The sequence below is a fragment of the Hyla sarda genome, chromosome 9 (genome assembly GCF_029499605.1).
Source record: "Hyla sarda isolate aHylSar1 chromosome 9, aHylSar1.hap1, whole genome shotgun sequence".
NCBI lineage: Eukaryota > Metazoa > Chordata > Amphibia > Anura > Hylidae > Hyla > Hyla sarda.
The window spans coordinates 88,454,777-88,481,996 of record NC_079197.1 but is presented as its reverse complement, the minus strand read 5'-3'; the positions used below and the strand labels follow the sequence as shown (position 1 = coordinate 88,481,996).

General features: G+C 45.5%; 1 long non-coding RNA gene across 3 annotated transcripts; it reads right to left on the bottom strand.

The window, feature by feature from the left end:
- Nucleotides 1-3,986: 3,986 nt before the first annotated feature.
- Nucleotides 3,987-24,189, bottom strand: LOC130291220 (uncharacterized). 3 transcript variants are annotated; one of them, XR_008847830.1, is made up of 4 exons: nucleotides 22,285-24,189; nucleotides 16,695-16,898; nucleotides 7,373-7,481; nucleotides 3,987-5,579 (listed from the first exon to the last, which is right to left on the bottom strand). It is a non-coding gene; the product is annotated as an uncharacterized LOC130291220 (long non-coding RNA). The 3 variants fall into 3 exon arrangements; XR_008847831.1 differs by lacking the exon at nucleotides 22,285-24,189 and adding an exon at nucleotides 20,526-21,564; XR_008847829.1 differs by lacking the exon at nucleotides 22,285-24,189 and having other exon boundaries at nucleotides 16,695-17,094.
- Nucleotides 24,190-27,220: the final 3,031 nt, after the last annotated feature.

Sequence of the window (27,220 nt, the reverse complement as noted above, 5' to 3'; positions counted from 1 at the left end):
GACGAATGGAAGACCGCATTTAACACCAGAGATGGACACTTTGAGTATCTGGTCATGCCCTTTGGCCTATGCAACGCCCCTGCCGTCTTCCAAGACTTTGTTAATGACATTTTTCGTGATCTCCTATATTCCTGTGTTGTGGTTTATCTGGACGATATTCTGATTTTTTCTGCCAACTTAGAAGAACACCGCCAGCATGTCCGCATGGTTCTTCAGAGACTTCGTGACAATCAACTTTATGCCAAAATGGAGAAATGTCTCTTTGAATGTCAATCTCTTCCTTTCCTAGGATACTTGGTCTCTGGCCAGGGACTACAAATGGACCCAGATAAACTCTCTGCCGTCTTAGATTGGCCACGCCCCTCCGGACTCCGTGCTATCCAACGTTTTTTGGGGTTCGCCAATTATTACAGACAGTTTATTCCACACTTTTCCACTATTGTGGCTCCTATCGTGGCTTTAACCAAGAAAAATGCCAATCCCAAGTCCTGGTCCCCCCAAGCGGAAGACGCATTTAAACATCTCAAGTCTGCCTTTTCTTCAGCTCCCGTGCTCTCCAGACCTGACCCATCTAAACCCTTCCTATTGGAGGTAGATGCCTCCTCTGTGGGAGCTGGAGCGGTCCTTCTACAAAAAAATTCTTCCGGGCATGCTGTGACTTGTGTTTTTTTTTTCTAGGACCTTCTCCCCGGCGGAGAGAAACTATTCCATCGGGGATCGAGAACTACTGGCCATTAAATTGGCGCTTGAGGAATGGAGGCACCTGCTGGAGGGATCAAAATTTCCAGTTATCATATACACTGATCACAAGAATCTCTCCTACCTCCAGTCTGCCCAACGACTGAACCCTCGCCAGGCTAGGTGGTCGTTGTTCTTTGCCCGTTTTAACTTTGAAATCCATTTTCGCCCTGCTGACAAGAACATTAGGGCCGATGCCCTCTCTCGTTCTTCTGATGCCTCTGAAGTAGAGGTCTCTCCGCAACACATCATTCCTCCTGACTGTCTGATCTCCACTTCTCCAGCTTCCATCAGGCAAACTCCTCCAGGGAGGACCTTCGTTTCTCCACGCCAGCGTCTCGGGATTCTCAAATGGGGACACTCCTCCCACCTCGCAGGCCATGTGGGCATCAAAAAATCCTTGCAACTCATCTCTCGATTTTATTGGTGGCCGACTCTGGAGACTGATGTTATTGATTTCGTGCGGGCCTGTACTGTCTGTGCCCGGGATAACACTCCTCGCCAGAAGCCTGCTGGTCTCCTTCATCCTCTGCCTGTTCCTGAACAGCCTTGGTCACAGATTGGTATGGACTTTATTACGGACTTGCCCTCATCCCGTGGCAACACAGTTGTTTGGGTGGTCGTTGATCGATTTTCCAAGATGGCACATTTTATTCCTCTTCCTGGTCTTCCTTCAGCGCCTCAGTTGGCAAAGCAATTTTTTGTTCACATTTTTCGCCTTCACGGTTTGCCCACGCATATCGTCTCAGATAGAGGCGTCCAATTCGTGTCTAAATTCTGGAGAGCCCTCTGTAAACAGCTCAAGATCAAATTAAACTTCTCTTCTTCTTATCATCCCCAATCCAATGGGCAAGTAGAAAGAGTTAATCAGGTCCTGGGTGACTATTTACGGCATTTTGTTTCCTCCCGCCAGGATGACTGGGCAGATCTTCTACCATGGGCCGAATTCTCATACAACTTCAGAGTCTCCGAATCTTCTGCTAAATCCCCATTTTTCGTGGTGTACGGCCGTCACCCTCTTCCTCCCCTCCCTACTCCCTTGCCCTCTGGTTTGCCCGCTGTGGATGAAGTGACTCGTGATCTTTCCACCATATGGAAAGAGACCCAAAATTCTCTTTTACAGGCTTCATCCCAGATGAAAAGATTTGCTGATAAAAAAAAAGAAGAACTCCCCCCATTTTTGCTCCCGGAGACAAGGTATGGCTCTCCGCTAAATATGTCCGCTTTCGTGTCCCCAGTTACAAACTGGGACCACGCTATCTTGGTCCTTTCAAAATCAAGTGCCAGATCAACCCTGTCTCTTACAAACTCCTTCTTCCTCCTTCTCTCCGTATTCCCAATGCCTTCCATGTCTCTCTCCTTAAACCACTCATCCTTAACCGCTTCTCTCCCAAAGTTGTTTCTCCCACTCCAGTTTCCGGATCTTCTGACGTCTTTTCTGTGAAGGAGATTCTAGCATCCAAGACGGTCAGAGGTAAAAGATTCTTCTTGGTCGACTGGGAGAATTGCGGCCCTGAGGAGAGATCCTGGGAACCTGAGGACAACATCCTGGACAAAAGTCTTATCCTCAGGTTCTCAGGCTCCAAAAAGAGGGGGAGACCCAAGGGGGGGGGGTACTGTTACGCCGAGCGCTCCGGGTCCCCGCTCCTCCCCGGAGCGCTCGCAGCGTTCTCTTATTCGCAGCGCCCCGGTCAGACCTGCTGACCGGGTGCGCTGCGATATTACTCCCAGCCGGGATGCGATTCGCAATGCGGGACGCGCCCGCTCGCGATGTGCATCTCGGCTCCCGTACCTGACCCGTTCCCCGTCTGTGTTGTCCCGGCACGCGCGGCCCCGCTCCTTAGGGCGTGCGCGCGCTGGGTCTCTGCCATTTAAAGGGCCGCTGCGCCACTGATTGGCGCAGCAGGCCTAATCAGTATTCTCACCTGTGCACTCCCTATTTATACCTCACTTCCCCTGCACTCCCCCGCCGGATCTTGTTGCCATTGTGCCAGTGAAAGCGTTCCCTTGTGTGTTCCTAGCCTGTGTTCCAGACCTCCTGCCGTTGCCCCTGACTACGATCCTTGCTGCCTGCCCTGACCTTCTGCTACGTCCGACTTTGCTCTTGTCTACTCCCTTGTACCGCGCCTATCTTCAGCAGTCAGAGAGGTTGAGCCGTTGCTGGTGGATACGACCTGGTTGCTACCGCCGCTGCAAGACCATCCCGCTTTGCGGCGGGCTCTGGTGAATACCAGTAGCAACTTAGAACCGGTCCACCAGCACGGTCCACGCCTATCCCTCTCTGGCTTAGAGGATCCACCTCCTGCCAGCCGAATCGTGACAAAGAGAAGGTCTCCTCCGACTTTCTTCCCTGGTGACAAGGTCTGGCTTTCTTCTAAGTATATCCGTTTCAGGATCCCCAGTTACAAGTTAGGTCCTCGCTACCTTGGACCATTCAAGGTCTTGCAGAAAATTAATCCGGTCTCCAACAAGCTCCGTTTACCATCTTCTCTACGCATTCCTAATTATTTGCACATCTCCCTTCTCAAGTCATTTATCATCAATAGGTTTTCACAAAAGCGCATCATCTCTACTCCTGTGTCGGGGTCTTCGGACATCTTTGTGGTCATAGAGATCCTGGCAACTAAGACCGTGAGAGGGAGACATTATTTTGTGGTCAATTGGAAAGGTTTCGGTCCTGAGGAAAAGTCCTGGGAGCCAGAGGAGAATATCCTGGACCACGATTTGGTAAAAAAAAGTTTCAGATCCAAAAAGGGGGGGAGACCCGGGGGGTACTGTTACACCTAGCGCTCCGGTTGGACACTCTGGCCGTGAGCGCTCCCCTGCCTCGTCCGCTTCTGCTGGCAGGCACAGGATTCTCAGGCCATCAATCACATTCCCTATCTGCTGTTCCTCCTGTATTCTTTCATTGCCGGCGCATGTGTCCCGACTCCTAGGGCATGTACGCGCCTAGGGCCTCAGAGAAAGCAGTCATTGTGTTTGCCTTTCTGTGTTCTTGACTACTCCACTTGTGACCTGACTACGCTCCTGTGCTGCCAGCCTACTGACCTTGCTACATTTGCTACATCCTGACTACGCTTCTGTACGCCTGTTCTGCCAGCCTCTTTACGTGTCATCTCTCCTGAGTCAGGTTACACCTAGCAGCCTGTGTGGTCGAGTCATGCCAGGGGTAGCTGCAAAAAAGTAAAAAGTGGTTTGCTATGGTGCTGCCTTTAAGAGATCAGGATGCGGATTCAGTCATTTTGGGTATAAAATCTCATTTATTGTTATATAAATTGAGATAACAGACATGCAAAATGCATTTCGAGGGTAAGTTCCCCCTTTTTCAATCGCAAAGTGTAAGGTGCATACAGTGAGACGCCATATGCAAATGGTAAAAAGGAGCTACAACCAGTCCAGATTCAGCCCACATAGGGGCGTGACAAATAAACTTATGTAACTTGTTAAAAATGCATATCTGAATCTCATGAAAACATAGTACAAAGCATACAATACAATGTAATTAAAATTCCACAAAGAAAGGTGTATGGAGTATGTAGGTTTATGTAGTCTTTTAAGGCGTAAATGTATTGCGGCATGATAGCTCACTTATCGGGGCTGGGCTATTTATTATCCAAGTGTGTGTCGTGTTTCAGATGGATACGCTCGTTCATTCTTAGATTTCAATAGCCAATCCGCATGGAGCCGGCTGCGACGTCACTTCTTCTGGCGGCCAATGGAAATTTCAGGCTGAATATGTGTAAATCGTGGTTCCCGCTGTTTTCTTCACATATCCAGTGGCCAATCAGTGTGTAACTTTAGAGAAGGTGACCAATCAGCGATGTTTTGGTTGTATCTGTGGGGAATAAACATGCCCAATGTTAGAAGTGCCGACGTGTGATGAGTTTTTTTTTTGCTTCTTATGGGGCGCGTAGTTTAAATTGTACAGGAGAGAGCTATTTGTCCTATCAGATCAATGCCGGAGTTTACAGCTAAATCCCACAACCCTTAGTCCTGCTGTATGTCCCGAATGGTACCGATGAAAATGGGAAGATACCGATGTTAGTGCTCTATCCAGAGCCACATCCCTCCTTGCTAGTCCAATGGTGGATAAATGCTTTTGAATGTGTTTCCGCAGTTGCTGGCTGGTTTGCCCAACATAGATTTTGTGACATGGGCAAGTCAATGCACATACGACATTACTGGTCTTACAATTAATGAACCCCTTAATCCGGTACTGTTGGTCATTATTCGGGTAAGTAAAAGTCCTTGTGGCTGTCATATACTGGCAAATGTTACAATCGCAACAGGCATATGAACCCTGGCATCTGGCTCCTCTTCCTATACTGGCAGTTGATCTTTGGAAATTACTCCGTGTCAATATGTCGTAGATTGGGTGCTCTCCGAGACACTACCAATGGTCTTTCAGGAATGATCGCATGTATTCTGCTATCAGACATCAGGATGTTCCAATTGTTCTCAAAAATCGATTTCATCTTATTCCACTGATTATGATATGTCAAGATGACACAAAGTTTTTCATCAGATCTCCTCGCTGCAGGCACCAACAATGTCTCTCTATTCGATCGTGCTGCCCTCTGGAAGGCCCGTGATAGGTTTTTTTGGATATCAATGTTTACAAAATCTCTTAGTCAAATCTTGTGATTGTGCTTTAAATAACTCCACTATGTTACAGTTCCACTTAACTCTCAGGAACTGTCCCCTTGGTATACCTCGGGGTGTATGAAGTGGATGAAAGTTTAAAAAAAAGTGTAGTACGCTGTTAGTTGCGGTCTCCTTACGATGCAAGTCGGTAATTAGATGATGTTTTTGAATCTTGATCTGTAAATCCAGGAATTCAACTGCAAAATCAGAAATGTGAAATGTAAGAAAAATATTCAATTCATTTCTACTCAAATCAGTCATGAATGTCCATAAAAAGAAAACATTGTCTATAAAACGAAACCATCCTGAAACGTATTGAAAGGTCTGCGATGGGTACATGTGAGGTTGGCATAGGATGGGGCACACCGAGCAATTCCAGGAAGCCCCTCGTGGCCTCCAACACATCCTGATGTCGGATATTCGAGTACAGTGATTCGACATAACAAGTGACTAATAACTGTTACGCCGAGCGCTCCGGGTCCCTGCTCCTCCCCGGAGAGCTCGCGGCGTTCGCCCTTCTGCAGCGCCCCGGTCAGACCCGCTGACCGGAAGCGCTGCACTGACATTCACGATGGGGATGCGATTCGCATAGCGGGACGCGCCCGCTCGCGAATCGCATCCCAAGCCACTTACCCGTCCCGGTCCCCGGCTGTCATGTTCTGGCGCGCGCGGCTCCGCTCTCTAGGGCGCGCGCGCGCCAGTGCTCTGAGATTTAAAGGGCCAGTGCACCAGTGATTGGTGCCTGGCCCAATCAGTCTAATTAGCTTTCACCTGCTCCCTGTGTATATTACCTCACTTCCCCTGCACTTCCTTGCCGAATCTTGTTGCCTTGTGCCAGAGAAAGCGTTTAGTGTTGTCCATAGCCTGTGTTCCAGACCTTCTGCTATTGTTATTGACAACGAACCTTGCCGCCTGCCCCCGACTTTCTGCTATGTCTGACCTTGCCTCTGCCTAGTCCTTCTGTCCCACGCCTTCTCAGCAGTCAGCGAGGTTGAGCCGTTGCCGGTGGATACGACCTGGTTGCTACCGCCACAGCAAGACCATCCCGCTTTGCGGCGGGCTCTGGTGAAAACCAGTAGCAACCTAGAACCGGTCCACCGACACGGTCCACGCCAATCCCTCGCTGAAACAGAAGATCCACATCCAGCTAGCCGAATCCTAACAATAACGTTCCATCTGGTACCTGCAAATCCTGGATCTTCTGGATTAGATCAATCGAATCACGTATGTAAGAGGGAAAAGTATTGACCATGGGTTGGAGGAAGAAATCTATGAACATGCATGCCTTTTCTCAAAGGCTACCTCTACCTGCTATAATGGGCCATTATATATATATATATATATATATATATATATATATATATATATATATATATATATATATATATATATATATATATATATATATTGGTAGTATTGTGTGTTCTTTTAATTGTCTCTCCACTTCTGTAATCTAGGAGTCGATAGGCCAAAGCACAATGTTGCCACCTTTATCAGCCTCTTTTATGAGAAAATCCGAAATCTGTTTCGGTTTATTCAATGCCTGTGATTCCCTAGGAGTCAAATTGCGTCCTGTAGGTAAATCAGAGGATATCCGTCATACATCGTTCTTAATCACATTAAAAAAGACTTAAATCAAAACCGAAAGACCAGGGAGTCAGGAGTTTGTCTGGCGCAGAGAGGAACCATCAGGCAGCCAAGAGGGCTACTCTTACCCAGGAGGGCTGCAGTGGACCTTCTTCCTTACTCCTTCTGCACTTTACCTTGTTGTGTGTGGGCGCACAACCAACTTTGGTAAGTGGCTTGGGAATTACCGTCCCCTACCCCCACCAACAAGATCTGCTGATCCCGCACATGAGGCGCCTTCCTCCCTCTCTCTAGATTAAAAAAGACTTGGACAGCTGGAAAAAGGGAAAGTGTGGGGGGGGGGGGGGGGGGAGGAGGTCCTGGATGGAACCCGACATGAGAATCTACCCTGTTGACTGCTCACCTCATTATCCTGTAAAAGATCCAAGAGGTCACAAACTATCTGCTGGTCATTATGTTCCAATCCAGTTATCGATTCAGGTTGAGCATGTAGCAGCTTGAGTACCAACTTTCTGCAAAACAGATAGGTGTCCTTAATTACTTCAAAGCTATTAAATTTGTTCATTGGTGAAAATGACAGTCCCTTGTGGAGTACGGACATTTCATCATCAGACAGTTTATAAGTTGAAAGATTAATAACCTGTTATTCCAATTAGTCATGAATAGAGATGAGTGAACTTTTGAAAAATTCGATTCGGCCGTCTCGCCGAAGGTTCAGAAAAAATTTGTTTCGGTCCAAATTTATTTGCGGCAAAACTGTATTAAAAACGTCTATTTCTGGCCTACAGAGAGCCTCAATAGGGGTGTAGAGCACTTTTCCTTGTCCTAACACAGGACATAGGGAGTGTGCTGTGTTAATGAAATAATACTGTTATTCAGAATGACATGCAGATTACAGGCATTGCTATTAGAATCACTGCTGCAGAGCATCGATGCGGCAGCAGGGAGACCATATAGTGTCAAAATTGAAGAGAATAATGAGATTTTTTTTGTCATTTTAATTTAATTTAATTTGAATTTATTTAAATTTTTTGGAGTACCCATTCTGGCAAGCATCAAGCTGGCAGTCCTCCGCCAGATGAGATACCACCTGTTCCAGGCCCTGCCTCTCAGCACCCCCCTGACTATGAAAGTGCGAATGTTTCATTTAATCAGTTATGCTCCAAGCTGTTTCATTGGATTCTTGAGAAAATTCCACAGATAATATGACATAGATGACCATATGGCCTCAGTCTTGAAAAGATTACTTTGATTTTTTTAAATTTAAATTTAAGATTTTTATTAGATTCCCAAGTTGAATATCCCGATGTTTACTTTGAACTAATACTGTATGACCACAAAACCCAATCTAAAAAAGAGTCACATGGCAGCACAATGACAGAGCCTTGAGGTGGCAGCAGCATGAGGAGACCATAATCTGGCATAATGACACAGCCTGGAATTGGCAGCAGCACAAGGAGACCATATAGTGGCAGAACGACACAGAGGGAGATTTATCAAAACCAGTGCAGAGGAAAAGTTGCCCAGTTGCCCATAGCAACCAATCAGCTTGCTTCTTTCATTTTTAACAAGGCCTCTGCAAAATGAAAGAAGCGATCTGATTGGTTGCTATGGGCAACTGGGCAACTTTACCACTGCACAAGTTTTGATAAATCTCCCCAACAGTCTGGAGGTGGCAACAGCCTGACCATAGGGCCTCACAATAGAGAAGATTAAATATATTTTTGAAATTTTAAATTGAAGATTTTAGATATATTAAAAAAATAATAATTTAATTTAAGGTGCCAGCAGCATAAGGAGACCATATATTGGCTAAATGACACAGCCTGGAGCTGGCGGCAGCATGAGTAGACAATAGGGCTTCACAATCCCTAGGATTGAAATATGAATTTTAAAATTGAAAGTGAAGATTTATGGTAGCTAGTGCTACCATAAAATATTTTTGGGTAATGTCCCAGGCCCAGCTGCATCAGTAAACCATATAGTGGCTGAATGGCACAGTCTGGAGCTGGCAGCAGCATGAGTAGAAAATGTAATTTTTATTGAATTTAATTTGAATTTATTTAAATTTTTTGAGTACCCATTCTGGTGAGCATCGAGCTGGCGGTACGCCGCGATGGCGAGCTACCACTGTTCCAGCCCGTGTCTCCAAACGCCCACGCCCCCCCCTCCCACTGTTTTACTCTTTTGTGGAACTTTGTTTCATTTAATCAGTAATGGTTCATTGTGATCGCTCCAACCTGTTTAATTGGATTCTTGTGGTAATTCCACAGCTACTATATGACATTGACGACCATAGGGCCTCAGTCTTGAAAATATTACATCGATTTTTTTAAATTGAAATTTATGATTTTGAAATTGAAATTTAAGATTTTGAAATTGAAATTTGAGATTTTGAAATTTAAGATTTTGAAATTGAAATTTAAGATTACATTCCCAACTTTTAATGTCCACAGGACCAAATTTAACAAGGAGTCACATGTCACATGGCGGCACAATGACAGAGCCTGGAGGTGACATCAGTATGAGGAGACCATATAGTGACTGAATGACCGCCTTGAGTTTGTGGCAGCAAGAGGAGATACTATAGTGTCTGAATGGCACAGCGTGGAGGTGGCTGAAGCATGAGGATACCATATAGTTTCTGAATGGCACAGCCTGGAGTTTGTGGCAGCATGAGGAGACCATATAGTGTGTGAATGGCACAGCCTGGAGGTGACTGAACTATGAGGAGACCATATAGTGGCTGAATGGGACAGCCTGGAGTTGGCTGAAGCATGAGGAGACCATATAGTGTCTGAATGGCACAGCCTGGAGGTGCCTGAAGCATGAGGAGACCATATAGTGTATGAATGGCACAGCCTGGAGGTAGCTGAAGCATGAGGAGGCCATATAGTGTCTGAATGGCACAGCCTGGAGGTGACTGAAAAAAGAGGAGACCACATAGTGGCTGAGCGGCACAGCCCGGAGTTTGTGGCAGCATGAGGAGACCATATAGTGTCTGAATGGCACAGACTGGAATTGGCTGAAGCATGAGGATACCATATAGTGGCTGAATGGCACAGCCTGGAGGTGGTGAAGCATGAAAAGACCATATGGTGGCTGAATAGCACAGCCTGGAGGTGGCAGCAGCAGCATCAGGAGTCCTGAAAGTTATCCGGTGATAGAGTGGTGAGATGGTGGCAATACCAGTACCCGATGACAAAGGTGGATGAAAAAAGGTCTGATGCGGACGAATGTTTGTAACTGGGGAGCAGCGCCTTAAATCTGTTTGGCACTATCCATATTTGTGAAGAGTTGGTGTGGCACCATGGTCAATCTACTTTGATGCATCAGGCATTGGTGGGTGGAAATCCTGGCTGATCCATGCCTGATTCATCTTCACAAACGTCAGTCTCTCTACATTTTTCGTGGACAGACGAGTTCTCCTTGGGGTGACTTTGGCCCCCGCCGCACTATACACCAGCTCTGATGAATCACTACTGGCCGGGCAGGACAGCTTTTCCAGGGCTAACTCTGCTAGTTGCGGCCACAAATCAAGTTTGGCTGCCAAGAAGTCCAGCGGATCTAAAAGGTGTGTTGATATGGGCATGTCAAGGTATGCCACCACCTGCTGGTTCACGTCCTGCTCCAGGTCTACCTGCAGATGATGAGTTGCTTCACTATGCAGATGAAGAAAGGTACTCATCAGAGACTGAAGGCTGTTGCTGATGGAGCTGGTACTGCTCCTGCCACCCCACCCCTCCCCAGCAGCCATGGCAGTGGAAGTTGAGCGCAAGGGGCCCCCCAATTCAGACCTGTGAGAGGATGGACAATGGCGCTGATAGGCATCGGCCAACTGACAACATAGGATGCCACTGTAGTAGGTCAGTTTGTCCTCCCTCTCAGTGGGTGTAGAAAAGGCCCCTATTTTGTGGCGGTAGTGAGGATCCAATAAGGTGGAGAGCCAGATGTCATCCCATGACAATGCGGCTGTCACTACGCAAGCAAGTGAGCATGCATCGTGCCATTTGTGCACGTGACTCAGAGGGACTCCCTTCCTCCATCTGCACTGCACACTGCTGCAGGTTGTCTGGGTCCCCTGTCTCGCCTTCCTCATAACCCTCTAGGTCCTCTGGCTGCTCCTGCTCCTCCTCTCCTGTCAGATTACTAGAAAAATCGCCCATTTGGCGAAATCTAAACTGTGCTCCACTCTGCCCCTCCCCCTCCTCTTCCTCCTCCAGTTCAGCCCCCCAGGGCTCATGTGGTTGTGAGATGTAGGCACCACATCTCCAGTGTCCTGACCAGCCATCATTTCCAGCAGGTGTTGTAATAAATGAAGCAGTGGAATGACGTAATTCATCCCGTATTCCTGGCGACTTACTAATAATGTGGCTTCCTCAAAGGGCCTGAGCAAATGGCAGGTGTCACGTAAGAGCTGCCACTGGTTCACATTGAAGTTACACAGGGGAGTCCCCTATCTGCTTTGATCATCAAAAAATCATTGATAGCTTTTCTCTGTTCGTAAAGTCAGTCCAACATATGGAGGGTGAAATTCCAACGTGTGGCAACGTCACAAACCAGACTATGTTGGGGGATGTAGAAAGAAGGTGAGAAGTTCAGCTCGCTGACCAGAAAAATAAAACGTAACCTTTACTGTGGACGGTTCAAATCCATGAGCCCTTAATCATGGCAGTGCATAAGCGGACAGTGCCCGTTTATATATCAAATACCATATTGGAAACATACCGTAGAACCAATGGCCTCGGAGTCCGGCATCTGACATCAGATCTGGTCCGGCAGGCGCGTCACAGCAAAGTAAGAACCGTAGTGGATTAATTGCTAGTGAAAGCATACCTAAAATGCGGACTGGCTAACGGCAGACATGGACAACGGGAGTAGATAACAATAATTCGGAGTAAATAGAAGTGAATATTATCTGTATAACTGAAACATAAATGCATAGTGCAAAATATCCTCTCTAGGTTATGTATACATAGAGAGGAACAGTAGGAGATCATAAAAGCTGCGGCAAATAAGCCGTCACATATAACCAGAAAAACGCACCATAATCGCAACAACTAGTACGCGATTAAAAATAGTGGTCACACAAGTAGCATAATAGAGACATGTGGACATGCCACATCTGTAAAGGAGTTATAACACATCATAATAAAACAGCTGGAGATATGTATACCGTAAAAAATACCGTTCTGATGCTGCAGCTCAGGGAGGGTGTGCTTTGCGGTGTACCAGTTGCTGAAGTGCATGCACAGTTTCCTTCCCATTGTTAGAATGTCTTGCAAATGGGGGGAACAGGAACCCCTTGACAACCAGATTGAACACGTGCGCCGTGCAGGGCGCATGGCTCAGCCTTCCCAGTCGCAGTGCAGACAAGATGTTCTTCCCGTTGTTAGTCACCATGGTTCCCATTTCAAGTTTTCGTGGAGTAAGTCATGCTCCGATTTCTATATGAATGACTTTTAGCAGTTCCTCCCCTGTGTGACTCCGTTCACCAAGGCAAACCATGTGACAATGCCGTGCCCTGCACACATGGCATGCTGAAGGGACACTGAGACTTGTTTGGGCAGTAAAGGCTGAGGACGTGGTGGAGGATGAGGAGGCGGAGTCGCACACTGTCTCAGGACCAACGGCCTGAGAGCATGGAGGAGGAAGTGGCGTGACCTGTCCAAGTGGGTGTTGTGACTGTGCAGGAACCACATTCACCCATTGAGCCGTTAAGGACATGTATTGTCCCTGACCATAGCTACAGCTCCACATGTTAGTTCTGCTGTCCACTTTGGTACACATTGACAGGCTCAAAGACTGGCCCACCTTCTCTTCCTTAAAATTGTGCAGGGCTGGTACTGCCTTCATTGCAAAGAAATGATGGCTTGGCACTCTCCTCCTTGGCTCGGCACAAGCCATCAGTTCTCTGAAAGGTGCAGACTCCACCACTTGAAAAGGGAGGGACTGCAGCACCAGAAACTTAGACAGGAGCACATTAAGCGTATATGACCTACTTGGCTCCAGAATTTCCACTTCTGCCACCATGCTGACTGCCAATCATGCTACCACCTTGCTGGCTCAGTTGCTGCCTCATGGACAACCTGCAAACCTCTTCTTCTGATGATGATGAAGCCCCTTCTGCACCCGACTCCCAAGTGCGATTGTCTTCATCATCATCAAGTTATGTCTGCACATCACTGATGTCCTCCTCAGGTTCCTCGACAGTGTCTGCTTCAGGAGCCTAAACGCTGGCAACACTGCCTCCCACGTCACTCTCCTCATCACTACTTGCCCGCCTAGCGGAGAAAGCAGCGGATGTCTTCTCCACTGCTTGGCTGAGCAGTAGCTGTTGACTTTCCTCTAATAGATCAACCTCACTGAATAGTGGAACTGAACCCACAGCATAAGATACTTCTGTAGGGGAGTGAACAGCATAGGACAGAGGCAATGGGAGAACAGGGACTGCTCCCGGGACATGCCAACTGAGGGTTGTGTCTGAGGAACCCAATGACTGTTGACTGGGGGTATCAGATGTCACTTGTGATGAAGTGGAAGATCATGTTAACCAATCAATGACAGCAGATAGGTTGCTGGTCGAGACATGACCGGGAGCTCAGGCCTCTCACTGCTACTTCTGCTGCCACTGCAAGTCTGCTGTGACCTCTGCCAGATGAATTTAGGCCTCTGCCATTACTCTGTGCACGTCTTGGCACTTTTCTGCCTGACCTACTTAGTGCGTATATGAGGGGAGTGCAATACGCTTCACTATGCTTAAAACAGGATTTGTCTAGAACAGCAGCAGGTGTGTACTTTTGGCTGTCCTTTCACAGTATCTAGGCCCTTGACAGATTAACAGGTACAAAATAGTACACTACTTTGATGTAGGTATGTGGTATGCACTTATGAGGGCAGAAAAATGCGCTACCGTATGTTTAAAAATACATATTTTTGCACTACACCAGCAGTACACAGTCACTGTGTACTAAACCCAAAATTGCACTCTCTCACAGACTATTTGGAATGGACTGCTTGGTATGTATTATACCGTCTACAGACTAGTATAAACAGCAGATGATTTGTTGTGGAACAAAGAGGGCAGAAAAATGTGCTACAGTACACTTAAAAAAGAAGTATTGGATTAAAACACCAACCGGTGATTACTTTTGCCTGGAAAACATTCCCAGTATCTAGGCCCTTGACAGATTAACAGCTACAAAATAGTACACTACTTAGTGTAGGCATGTGGTAGGGCAGAAAAAATGTGATGCAGCACGCTTAAAAAAACAACTTATTTTTGCACATCCCGCCTACCGTCATTCCCGCCTTCCTTGCCCCATGTCCTGACATGTGGATCCGCCATTTTAGATACCCTGGAGCCTGGACTGTACAAAATGGAGTTTAAAGAAGCGATTAGAATTTTTTATGAAATTGGTAACGAATTTCGATTTGTCAGTTTCGATTCGCTCATCTCTAGTCATGTACATTATCCCCATTGTGTCCTTGATAAGTAGAGAGTCCTGGTGGAACTTTCTCCTGGAGCTGTTCTACTTGTTGTTCTGTTTTTTTACGGTAAGTGGGAGCTGGTCCCCAATGTTTGGGGGTCAGTTTTTGGGGATTTACGTCTCCCCCCTTCTGACCCTGCATCTGTGTGCCACATACCCTTTCCTCCTAAATCTACGATTTCCATGATGTTTTCACCTATAGGCTGTGTTCTTCTCATAGTCACTACGGTCCCCAATAAATTTCCATTTTTTTACCTTCAATAACTTCCTTTTCCAACGTATCCAACACATTCTTTAATTCATGCTGAAAGAGCCTAACCAATAATTCCTGGTTAAACGTCAGAAGTTGTATTTCCAATCCTCTCAACCTCTCCGTTTTACTCGCCAATAATTCCTTGTCATGTTCAATCAGCAGATTCTTAAGAATACGTGAACAATGTGTAAGACCGGTTTCCCATATTTTTTTTATGGAATCTGTCACCTCCCATGAAGGCAAAATCTGTACCCTCAAACCTTGAGGAAACATGGAAATTTTGTTATATTCCTCCAAACTCTATATTCCACCACAACTTAGTGATTTGCTTCAGCAAGACCATTCCGCTTTGCGGCGGGCTCTGGTGAAAACCAGTGGCACCATAGACTCTGCTCCCCTGTACGGCTCACATCATCTTCCACACAGGTCCAGAGGATCCACTACCACCTGCCATAAAAGCATGGAACCTGCAGTCACATGCTCAGAAACAATCCATAGCCAGTCAGTCAAAGCCACACCAAATTTTAGTGCAGACCTTGAAAAAATGCAACAACACGCTGAGGTGTCTGGCAGCAGATTTTCAATAAGCCTGGTAAGCAAAACTGAACAGACATTTTGAAGGGTGAGTCATGGAAGACAGCTGTTGGCTAAATAGCTATCTTATGTGTATGGCCAACTTTAGTATCTTAGATGGTTAAAGACATAGCCCTAAAATGGCTTACCGCTGCCTCAGAGCACAGAAGCAGATCATTTTGCCTGTAGCAGCTAAACCCTTGTACATAATATAGGAATGATTAATGTACCCAATGTATTATAGTGATGTGCTTTAGAATTGAATAGTTTTGCTATGATTAGTTCGGTTAATACATGCATTATCTTCATTAATAACAATCAAATCTACCTCTCAAAGGAAAGGAATGGTCAGAACCTCTAGCAGACAGCAACTGCACTATGCAGTACATTTTCCTGCAGCCCAACACCAGCAAACAACATGTCCTTGCTTCTGTGCGCGCTGATGGCAATTCACAGAAGGACTTTAAAATGAAATGAAAGCTTTAGATCTACAGAGCAGCACAGTAGGGAAATAACCATCCACATAATAGATCTTGTTTTATTAACATTACAGTTAACGGTGACTGTGAAATTGTTTTTTCCTTTTTGGGTTAATTTCTTTTATTTCTACTCTATATACCGCTAACATTATATCAGTAACTTATGTTGTATAAACCTCTGACCCGTGACACCTATTTTGTTTCCTTTTTTTTTCCCTCTAAGCTTTTCTGCAGCGCACTACAATTATTATGCAAATTCAATTTAAGTGTCACAAAGATGAAATATTTTGTTTTTCAGTTGAACTCATGGATGGCATTGTGTCTCAGGGCTCTTTTGATCACTGAAAACAATCTCAAGCACCTCTTATAATTAGATTGCCAGGTGATCCCAATTTAAGGAAAAACTACTAAATGTGGGTGTTCCACATTATTAAGCAGAGCACCATTTTCAAGTAATATGGGGAAGGAAAAGGATCTCTCAGCTGCCGAAAAAAGAGTGAAATAGTCCAATGCCTTGGGCGAGGTATGAAAACATTAGATATTTCACAAAAACCATGATTATCACACTATTAAGAGATTTGTGGCTGATTCAAACCACAGACGGTTTGTGCAGATAAAGCCACATTGTGGAAGATTTCAGCCAGATCCATGCATTGGATCAAGAGAGCAGCTGCTAAAATAATATTACATAGCAGCAAACAGATATTTGAAGCTGCTGGTGCCTCTGGAGTCCCACGGACATCAAGGTGTAGAGTCCACCAGAGTCTTGCAACTGTGCATAAACCTTCTACTAGCCACCACTAACTAATGCTCACAAGCCGAAATGCACTATGAGGTATAATAGAAAAAAGGAGACAGATGGAATGCGCAACTATGTGCCATTACTCCAACATATATTAAGTCAAGAGCAGTTCATATGGTTATGCTAACCTTTTGATGTTGTGCTGAGAACACAACATCTAATAGAGTGTGTAGCCCAACTCAGTGGCCAGGTAGACAGGGTGCTGTCAGGAGTTGTCCCTTCTGGAGAGATCCTCAGGTCGGTCTGACGATACTTGTGATAATCCCACAGAAGTAGGTAAAAAGGTACTCCTTGTGGCGCTCACCCGTGGTTGCAGAGTTCTTAGTAGAGAACTGTATCACAGAAGAAGGACCGATGCAGACAAGTAAAATAATAAACAATAAAAAGGTTTAATTGGTAACAGCGCTAAGGACTATGCGTTTCAAGGGGTGGGCCCCCCTCTACCTCAGGTCCAATGATTGGTCAGTGTTACATGATGTCATTTTAAGTGATGAAGATCCCCGGGGCTCCGGTTCACGTGGTAAAAAAGGTGTGTTTGAGCGCTCACTCCTGTAGATTAGCTTGACTGGGATTGTGGCAGTAGAAAGGTAGCCGGACACGGTTAAGTTTAAGAGATAATAACCGGATTTTATTTGTGCAGATCACAGATAACGCGTTTTGAGCGGTGGGACCCCCTCTTCGGCAGATCCAATGATGTGGCAGATGTGAGAGGCCACTGATTTATGCAAAAAAAGCCAGCGAAATTTAACAGCAATTACCGGGTACAGAATAAAATACATATATGCATATATGCAATACAGTTTGCACGGTGCTGAGGATATCTCAAATCCAAAGCAAACATAAATTTTAAACAAATTACATTTAAAACGAATAATACCTAGGTTGCAGATCAAATGAGGTGTTTCTAGTATTAGCCTGGCTTTCCGTTCGGGGAGCGGAACAAGTAAGAGAATCAAAGCGCCGCTCTACCCAAATGAAATCGGGTTATTATCTCTTAAACTTAACCGTGTCCGGCTACCTTTCTACTGCCACGATCCCAGTTAAGCTAATCTACAGGAGTGAGCGCTCAAACACACCTTTTTCACCACGTGAACCGGAGCCCCGGGGATCTTCATCACTTGCATTCTCCAGACGTCCAGGAATTCCAGGTTGCCACAGTGTGAGCTGCACAACCCTGATCTCACTACTCCCTTTGGAACGGGACACAAGCTCGATATGGTGGTGTGCTCACTGCACAACACCAGAAGGTGAGCAAGTTTCTTTCACCTCGTTTTCTTCCTTTTTATCTGAATACATTTACGGCACATTGTTTCCCCTTTGTGTTTCCATTTTTTTTTGCATATCGAGCATGATGTCATTTTATACACACAAAGCCTGCGAAAATGAGCGGCTGAATTTAAATATCAGCAATATTACTAATCCAAATGCAAGTGATAAAAACCATATATAAATATAAGAACACAATGTATTAAAACAGCATGCATACAAACAACTTATAGTAAAAAACTGGGACTTAAATATAGCTAAAAACAGTGAGCTGTAACTGTATTGCAATCATCTACATTTCTGTTTGCTGTCTTCAAATTTAGGTTGGGGCGGTGGCTCACAGAAGCCGTTCGCTGTCCCCACACAGAACTCGAAGCATCAATCACTTGGGCCGTGCTGTATGGGAGACAGCAAGCTAGCACAGCAAAAGCCATCATGGAAAGGAAGTGGGCTACTAAACCAGCACTTGCTATAGTGTGTACCTGGAAGGTCTCGTCCAGACCTATAATCGCTCTCCCCTAGAGACCATTTTTTAGGTAAGTATTCTATATGACTCCAGGCATCTTGTTGCATAGTCACCTCCTAAAAGGAGAACAGCGGAGCCAGTAGCGTGTGCAGATAACGTGAGGCTGTGTGTGGATATCTCTGGATTTCCTAAATTCTGGCGTGTCTTTGGGGTGCTTCGAGGACCGTTTTATCACCTGTAATCCACTTTTTCGGGAACATATGGTTGTTAATAGAAGATATATTGACGATTTATTCATTTTATGGCGGGGAAACGTAGAACAGATTGACATGCTAATCCAGGAGAGTAACGAGAATGACCGGAGCATCTCTCTTACTCCTAAATAGTGATGAGTGGCATAGGCCATATTTGAATTCGCGATATTTTGCGAATATATGGACGAATATACGTCATATATTGGTGAAATTCGCATATTTGTTATATTCATTGTTTTTCTGCGCATATGCGAAAATGTATGCGCATATGCGCAAATATATGCGCATATGCGAATATTTGCGAATATTGAGCCCTCCCTTCTTTAATGGTATAGGGAACTAATGGGCTAGTGCATTAAAGGAGAACTCCAGAATATAAAAATTGTCCCCCCTACTGCCGGCAGTAAAAAAGTAAAGATGTACATACCTTCCTACGCTCCCCGGGGGCCTCAGGTAACCGACTCCGGTCTCCACCGTGATCCTCTTCCTGGTTGCTGGTGGTCAGCGAGTTATACTGCGCTCAGCAAATCACCTGCTGCAGTGAAGTCCCGGCTCAGCCGGCAATAGGCTGAGCGGCAGTGTGATGTTTTCGGCCCCAGCACCAGATTCTGGTATATTGAAGAATTTAGTGTCTTGAAGCGTTCTCACACTGCCGCTCAGCCTATCACCAGCCGAGTCGGGACTTCACTGCAGCTGGTGATTGGCTGAGCACAGTGTAGCTCGCCAACCATCCGCAATCAGGAAGAGGATCGTGGCGGAGACCGGAGATGGTTACCAGAGGCCCCGGGGGAGCGAAGGAAGGTATGTACATCTTTATTTTTATTTTTTCTGCCAGCAGTATGGAGGACAATTTCTATATTCTGGAGTTCTCCTTTAACTCTGTGATTTTTTTCCCCATTGAACCCAATAGGCCCATTGTGGTCTATGGGGATCTGATGGTATATAAAACTGTAAGATAAGCAGGAGGGTCTTTGCAGTACAGTGGATGGGAGACCCTGGTGGTGGTTCGAGTCCTGGGGTGGGACGGAGTGTTACAGTGTTGTGGTTAAACTTGTGATTGACAAATGTAGGTCAATTGGTAATTAAGAAAGCCTTTGAACCGTGGGATCTAGGTTAATGGGGTACCAAACATGGGTATTGGGGTTAATTGAAACTGGATGTAATGTGTAAGGCTGGGAATGAATGAATGGCAGGATAAGGAACATAGGGGGAGATTTATCAAAACCTGTGCAAGGGAAAAGTTGCCCATTGCAACCAATCAGATTGCTTCTTTCATTTTCCACAAGGCCTCTGCAAAATGAAAGAAGCGATCTGATTGGCTGCTATGGGCAACTGAACAATTTTTCCTTTGCACAGGTTTTGATAAATCTCCCCCTATGTTCCTTAACCTGCCATTCATTCATTCCCAGCCTTACACATTACATCCAGTTTCAATTAACCTAGTTCCCACAGTTCAAACACTCAGTTAATTGCCAATTGACCTAGTTCCCACAGTTCAAAGGCTTTCTTAATTACCAATTGACCTACATTTGTCAATCACGAGTAAAGCTTAACCACAACACTGTAACACTCCTTTCCCACCCCGGGACTCGAACCACCACCAGGGTCTCCCATTCACTGTATTGCCGAGACCCTCCTGCTTATCTTACAGTTTTACATAACGTGAGACCACCATAGACCACAATGGGCCTATTGGTTTCAACAGGCAAAAAATCACAGAATTTATGCACTAGCCCATAAGTTCCCTATACCATACACTTACTCTGGAGGCTGACGTCACACTCAGCCTCCAATAGTGTTTAGACACGCCAAAATTCAAAAGTTTAATGTAATAATGTATTCATGGTTCTTTGTATATATCAAACACTGTATCTGCACACTGTAACTTGGACCTGAGGAAGGAGGGAGCCCCTCCGAAATGCATAGTCTTTATGTAGTACCACTTTTTATGATATTAATAAAAACTTTGATACAAGTTACTCCTGACTCCCGTGTCATCACGCCTCCAGTGTAGCGCTCACTGTGCAGAAGTCGGTTTTCGCTGGAAGAACAAGGGAGCCCCTGCCAGGATTCCCGTCCTCCACATCTGTGTCCCTGCAATACGATTAAAATGATACCCATGTCTAGATACTTTTATACCGCTTTAAAAAAATCTAATCGTTTTTGTGCAAAATCAGTAATCTAAAATTGCCCTATTTTGACCACCTATAACTTTTTCATTTTTCCGTATATAGGGCGGTATGAGGGTTCATTTTTTTGCACCTCATCTGTACTTTCTATCGATACCACATTTGCATATTTAAAACTTTTAGATCTTTTTTTATTAGTTTTTTGGGGAATAAAATGTGACTAAAAAGCAGCACTTTTGGATTTTTTATGTTTACGCCGTTCACTGTACAGGATCATTAACATTATTTGATAGTTTGAACATTCACGCACGCGTCGATACCAAATATTTTCATAAGAATATTTTTTTTTTTTTTAGTTTTTTTGTGGGTAAAATGGGAAAAACTGACAATTTAAATTTTTTTGGGGGGAAGGGGATTTTTCAATTTTTAATTACTTTTTATTTTAAAATTTTTCAACTTTTTTTTACACTTTTTATCTATAGCAATCATTTGATTGCTAATACTGTTCAGTGCTATGCATAAGACATAGCCCTGATCAGTATTATCAGTCATCTTCTGCTCTGGTCTGCTCAATCTCAGACCAAAGCAGGAGACGCCAGGAGATGGATGGAGGCAGGTGAGGGGACCTTCGCCATTACAGATGATCGGATCACCGCGGTAGCGATGCGGGCGATCTGATGAACTAATTTAACATGCGCACTGCCGCAGAGGCCGTGATCTGTACAGATCACGGCATCTGAGGGGTTAATGGCGAACATCTGTGTGATCGCAGATTTCGGCTATTACCGGAGGGTCAAGCCGTGTATGACGCGAGCACCGCTCCAATGCTTACGGTCATACACTGGAGTCCACGGACAGTATTCTATCTCCTATCACAGTGATCTTCAACCTGCGGACCTCCAGATGTTGCAAAACTACAACTCTCAGCATGCTGGGAGTTGTAGTTTTGCAACATCTGGAGATCCGCAGGTTGAAGACCACTGTCCTATCACATTATCCACCACAAGAAACTGCAAGGAGCTGCTGCTGGGAGGAATCTTATATAGTGAAGGGGTGGGATACTTTCCTATAATGGTTGCTATGGATGTTGCTAACCTCTGACAGCTGTATCTGCATATATCTCATTGGCCCACAAGCTTCGCGAATATTCGCATATGCGAATATTCGCGCGCCAGTCTCACACAGTAGTATTAGAGCCTTCTTTGGACCAAACACAAGCTGGAAAGAGAGAGGAATTATCTGTGATGTGTACTGTTAAAAAAAATAATAATAAAACAATATTCGTAATTGCGAATATATAGTGCTATATTCGCAATATTCGCGAATTAGCGAATATGCGATATTCGCTATTAAAATTAGCATTCCGAATATTCGCGAGCAACACTACTCCTAAAAACTCAAAAACTTCCATTGAGTTTCTGGATCTAATTGTTGCACATGAAGACAGTGAAATAGTTACATCCCTTTCCTAAGCGGGCATTATCGGCCATTATCGGCCAATTTTGCTGAATTGCACTAAAGACTCAACTTTTGTTAAACTTTTCTGAGAAAGGATACCCAAAAAATTGGTGGACGATGCATTTTTTAAATCAAAGCTACTCACCCAGGATGATTGCCTGTCTTCTATTTTACACAGTTCACAAGATCTGAAAAAGAAAGAAAAAGAAAATCCAGAAACAATACATGAAACTAAAAAATTCCAACAAAAGTATAATACTAACTTCACAACCACCTATTCAAGAGGTCATCACATGATAAAAAAAAATTCTAAACAAACATTGGGGTATTTTAAAATCCAACCCCTATCTAAAAAGCATTCTACCTGAAAAACCTGGCTTAACTTACCGGAGGGCACCATCTTTGCGCAACATGATTGCACCAAGTCGAATCAGAAAGCAAACCAAGATGACCTCATCTTCCAGTTCTATTTCTCTGAAGAAGGGTGTGTATAAATGTAAAAAAATGGTGTTTGTGCTAGAACACGAAAAAACACATTTACGAGCACATACACCATCAAGTATAATACAACGTGTCAGTCCTCGTACATCATCTATTTCATTAACTGTAAGTGCGGAAAGCAATATGTGGGGCGCACTACTCAACAACTCCACCAATGCCTCAACCAACACCACAGCAATATCAAAAAACGATTCATGTATCATAGTGTTTCAGGACACATTGCTCTCTCACACAAGGATGAAGAAAAGGAAGAAAATAATGGGCCTAATTTATTAAAAGTGTAGGGTTTTTAGTAGTGTGAAATGTTGTTTCAGACTTGTAGGATTCCTCTCCATTTACTATGGGGATCACAGATTTACATGTTGGGAACATTTTCTGACCAGCTTTTTCAAGGTGGAAATTTCTAGCCATTTATTCACAGGATTTTCTGTGAATTCAATAGTAAATAGGTCGGGTTATGAAACCACGCCCCCTTTTGGGGCCGGCCACACCCCCTTTGCAACAGACCTCGCACCTTTTTTGGCTTTTCACAATGCAATGTCGGGTTAGTTGGATTTTCCTGGTGCATATTGTCGCACAGTTTCTGAGACGTGTCTGAGACACTGGCCCTCGTTTACTATTGCAAACCAAACATGTTTTGTCGGGTTATGCACCAGATTCTGTCCCATTGCGCCAGAAATTCTGTCTGCGCCAGATGTTGCGCCAGAATTTGCACCAGAATTGAAAAAAACCCGACTAACTCTTCATTTTGCTGGGAAAACCCGAAAAAGGGGTGTGGCCGCCTGGAAAAGAGGGCATGGTCTCCAAAAAGGGGCGTGTTCCCTACATTTTCACAAAAAGCCAACATATTTACTAAGGTTTCCACATAAAATGTGGTGGATTTGACATCACAAACACACTGCTCTCTGCTGACGTTATTATAATAATAAGTCTATATTTATTGTTGTCCTTAGTGGGATTTGAACCCAAGGCCTCAGCACTGTAAGGCAGTAGCGCTAACCACTAAGCCACCATGCTGCCCTTAGCATACATCTGCTCTGTACGGTTGCTAAAATGGACAGAGATGTCAGCAGAGAGTACTGTGGTCGTGATGTCATCCGTGTTCCAAAAAGAAAGGAATTTCCTCTGTAGCATTCAGCAGCTAATAAGTACTGGAAATATTAAGATTTTTTTAATAGAAGTAATTTATAAATATGTTTAACTTTCTGGCACCAGTTGATTTAAAAAAGAAAAAAAAAATTTTTTTCCACCGGAGTACCCCTTTAATGAGGCGACAAAGTTAATCCACTGATCCTATGATCCTAGTCACTTGTATATAAAACAGTGCCTTTTGCCTAATATCTGCATATACTGAGCATTTGCTTTACAATTATTCACTCAGATGCAATAGCCTAAATTAGAAAACAGCAAACAGAAATGTAGATGATCGCAATTTGGTTACAGCTCACTGTTTTTAGCTATATTTAAGTCCCAGTTTTTTACTATAAGTTGTTTCTATAAGACATTTGGAGCTGGAGCAGTTAGGGCATTAAAGAGCTAATGCAGGGGTGTGTGGCATCATGAAAGGGGTAGACAGAAAAAGGTGTTAACCCCTTAATGACGCACCGTACAGCGCCGTTGTCACGATGACGGCTGGCAGGAGGTGGATCCTCTGTGCCAGAGAGGGATTGGCGTGGACCGTGCTAGTGGATCGGTTCTAAGTCACTACTGGTTTTCACCAGAGCCCGCCGCAAAGCGGGATGGTCTTGCTGCGGCGGTAGTGACCAGGTCGTATCCACTAGCAACGGCTCAACCTCTCTGACTGCTGAAGATAGGCGCGGTACAAGGGAGTAGGCAGAAGCAAGGTCGGACGTAGCAGAAGGTCGGGGCAGGCAGCAAGGATCGTAGTCAGGGGCAACGGCAGGAGGTCTGGAACACAGGCTAGGAACACACAAGGAAACGCTTTCACTGGCACAATGGCAACAAGATCCGGCGAGGGAGTGCAGGGGAAGTGAGGTATACATAGGGAGTGCACAGGTGAACACACTAATTAGACCAACTGCACCAATCAGTGGCGCAGTGGCCCTTTAAATCGCAGAGACCCGGCGCGCGCGCGCCCTAGGGAGCGGGGCCGCGCGCGCCGGGACAGGACCGACGGAGAGCGAGTCAGGTACGGGAGCCGGGGTGCGCATCGCGAGCGGGCGCCACCCGCATCGCGAATCGCATCCCGGCTGGAGGCGGTATCGCAGCGCACCGGGTCAGTGGATCTGACCGGAGCGCTGCAGTAGCGAGAGTGTAGCGAGCGCTCCGGGGAGGAGCGGGGACCCGGAGCGCTCGGCGTAACAGTACCCCCCCCTTGGGTCTCCCCCTCTTCTTAGAGCCTGAGAACCTGAGGAGCAGACTTTTGTCTAGGATATTGTCCTCAGGTTCCCAGGATCTCTCTTCAGGACCACAACCCTCCCAATCGACCCAAAAAAAAGTTTTCCCTCTGACCTTCTTGGAGGCCAGTATCTCCTTTACGGAGAAGATGTCCGAGGAGCCGGAAACAGGAGTGGGAGAAACAAGTTTGGGAGAGAAACGGTTGATGATGAGTGGTTTAAGAAGAGAAACGTGAAAGGCATTAGGAATACGAAGAGAAGGAGGAAGAAGAAGTTTGTAAGAGACAGGATTAATCTGGCACAAAATTTTGAAAGGACCAAGATAGCGTGGTCCCAATTTGTAGCTAGGGACACGGAAGCGGACATATTTAGCGGATAGCCATACCTTGTCTCCAGGAGAAAAAATGGGGGGAGCTCTTCTTTTCTTATCAGCAAACTTCTTCATGCGTGATGAAGCCTGTAAGAGAGAATTTTGGGTCTCTTTCCATATGGTGGAAAGATCACGAGATATTTCATCCACAGCGGGCAAACCAGAGGGCAAGGGAGTAGGGAGGGGGGGAAGAGGGTGACGGCCGTACACCACGAAAAATGGGGATTTGGAGGAAGATTCAGAGACTCTGAAGTTATACGAGAATTCGGCCCATGGTAGAAGATCTGCCCAGTCATCCTGGCGGGAGGAAACAAAATGCCGTAAATAATCACCCAGGACCTGGTTAATTCTTTCTACTTGCCCATTGGATTGAGGATGATAGGCAGAAGAAAAGTTTAATTTAATCTTGAGTTGTTTACAGAGAGCCCTCCAGAATTTTGACACGAATTGGACGCCTCTGTCCGAGACGATCTGCCTGGGCAACCCGTGAAGACGAAAAATGTGTACAAAAAATTGTTTTGCCAACTGAGGCGCTGAAGGAAGACCAGGAAGAGGGATGAAATGTGCCATCTTGGAGAATCGATCAACGACCGCCCAAACAACAGTGTTGCCACGGGATGGGGGTAAGTCTGTAATAAAGTCCATACCAATCAGAGACCAAGGCTGTTCGGGGACAGGCAGAGGATGAAGAAGACCAGCGGGCTTCTGGCGAGGAGTCTTATCCCGGGCACAGACAGTGCAGGCTCGCACAAAATCCACAACATCCGTCTCCAGAGTCGGCCACCAATAGAAACGAGAGATGAGTTGCACGGATTTCTTGATGCCCGCGTGACCTGCGAGATGGGAGGAGTGACCCCATTTGAGGATTCCGAGGCGTTGGCGTGGAGAGACGAAGGTCTTCCCTGGAGGAGTTTGCCTGATGGAGGCTGGAGAAGTGGAGATCAGGCAGTCAGGAGGAATGATGTGTTGCGGAGAGAGCTCTACTTCCGAGGCATCCGAGGAACGAGAGAGAGCATCGGCCCTAATGTTCTTATCGGCAGGCCGAAAGTGAATTTCAAAATTAAATCGGGCAAAGAACAGAGACCACCTGGCCTGGCGAGGATTCAGCCGTTGGGCAGACTGGAGATAGGAGAGGTTCTTGTGATCGGTGTAAATAATAACTGGAAATCTTGATCCCTCCAGCAGATGCCTCCATTCCTCAAGTGCTAATTTAATGGCTAGTAGCTCTCGATCCCCGATGGAGTAGTTCCTCTCCGCCGGAGAAAAGGTCCTAGAAAAAAAACCACAAGTAACAGCATGCCCGGAAGAATTTTTTTGTAGAAGGACCGCTCCAGCTCCTACTGAGGAGGCATCAACCTCCAATAGGAAGGGTTTAGATGGGTCAGGTCTGGAGAGCACGGGAGCCGAAGAAAAGGCAGACTTGAGCTGTTTAAAGGCGTCTTCCGCTTGAGGAGGCCATGACTTAGGATTGGCATTCTTTTTGGTTAAAGCCACGATAGGAGCCACAATGGTAGAAAAATGTGGAATAAATTGTCTGTAATAATTGGCGAACCCCAAAAAACGTTGGATAGCACGGAGTCCGGAGGGGCGTGGCCAATCTAAGACGGCAGAGAGTTTGTCTGGATCCATTTGTAGTCCCTGGCCAGAGACCAAGTATCCTAGGAAAGGAAGAGATTGACATTCAAACAGACATTTCTCCATTTTGGCATAAAGTTGATTGTCACGAAGTCTCTGAAGAACCATGCGGACATGCTGGCGGTGTTCTTCTAGGTTGGCAGAAAAAATCAGGATATCGTCCAGATACACAACAACACAGGAATATAAGAGATCACGAAAAATTTCATTAACAAAGT